Raw genomic sequence first — 1,555 nt, forward strand, 5'->3', positions numbered from 1 at the left:
GCCCTGGGCCCGGCTGCGGGGACAGGGAGGGGGCCCCGCCTCTGCCTCCCCACCCCCAGGTCCCGGGCTGGGCGGAGGCGGGGGCTAGTACTTGAGGCACAGGCCTGTCAACACCCTAGACGGTGGCCGCCACCTCCTTCCTGTGGACCCGAGGAAAGGAATTCAGAACCATCCAGCGAAAAGAAGGCCTTCACTTCGAGCCCATGCCTTGGTTTTACAGATAGGGAAACTGAGACCCGGAGAAAGTTTCTTGTTTCTAGACTGTACAGAATTCAGAATAGAAATTCCAGCCATTCTCCGTTCTGAGCTCTCTCTACTCTCGACAGCCCTCAGAGTCAGAAGATGAGAGGGCCTTGCTGGAGGTAGCATTGGCCCTTAACGGTCTCCCCTAATCACCCCCAGCCCTTAGTGGTCAACCCCACCTGGAAGGGACTGTGAACGGTACTGTACAGCCCAGTAATGCATGCTCTTTTGCCCAAGGCGTCTACACCATCCCTAAGACGGCCACTGGCTGGAGAGGACTTTGGCGTGTGAGGGAGGAGGGAGTGGAGGAAGGCAGGCTCCAAGCCCAGAGGCATTTAGTGATTTGTTCCGGGCTCTAGGGCCTAAGAGCCACTTTTCCCGCCTCCAGGGCGCTAGATCCAGTCCAAAGGCTGGATGGAAGGCCACATTGGGCCACTCCACCCAGATCATCACTGCTTGAGAATGTTTGCTTGCCTAAAGCCACTAGTGCCAGGGCTCACACCAAAAGAAATCTGCGTTTGGCAGTAAACACATACGGAGGGGACCACGACCTCCACACTGTTCACCAGGCTGGCACAGCCAGAGACCGCCTTCCCAGTATCTCACATCCACCAGAGCAGAGAGACATCCTGGCTGTGCAGACCTCCACTATTTCCCCTCCCAGCAAGGGCCTCTCGTGATCTCCAGTTCTCTCTCCACAAGGGCCTTTCCAGGGCTCTCGTTGGGACCGGGAAATCCCTGGGTGGTGGTGTTTCTCCTGGAATTCTCTTTCACCTCCCACTGAAGTAGCTTCCCAGCTGATGCCCTTATACCTGAACCGCCCCCCCCCCCCACAGCCCCCATCCACACCTGCCTTTCCCAGCCAACCGCCTTCCCTAGGTGGGGCTGGGGGAGCGTGCCTTTCTCTCCAAAGTGATGTCCAGGCAGAGGTGGAAGAAGATAGATATGTGACTGCTCTTTTCAGAAGGCAAATTCATTCCTTTATGCATTGATTCAACATTGTTTACTGACAGCCCACCGTGTGCCGGGCACACTTGGTAGTGCAGAGGGAGAGGAAGAAAGGCCAACTCTCTCCTTGTGGGGATAGGAAAGGCGAGGCCCAGAGAAGTGAAAGATTATCCGTAGGGTTGCTAGCCCATGGAGATGTGGTACTTTTCTCCCGTAAATACATCGATAGGGGAGGGCACACTACTGGAGAGAAGAAGACACTTAGTCCGGGGCAGGTTCCACTTGTGGGAACTCGGCAGCGCTGTGGGCCCTAGAGGTGCATGGGGGTGGGGAGACGGGAGGTCCCGGTTTCCTGCCTGAGGCG

The sequence above is a fragment of the Crocuta crocuta genome, unplaced genomic scaffold (genome assembly GCF_008692635.1).
Source record: "Crocuta crocuta isolate KB4526 unplaced genomic scaffold, BGI_CrCroc_1.0 scaffold343, whole genome shotgun sequence".
In the NCBI taxonomy this organism is placed as follows: Eukaryota; Metazoa; Chordata; class Mammalia; order Carnivora; family Hyaenidae; genus Crocuta; species Crocuta crocuta.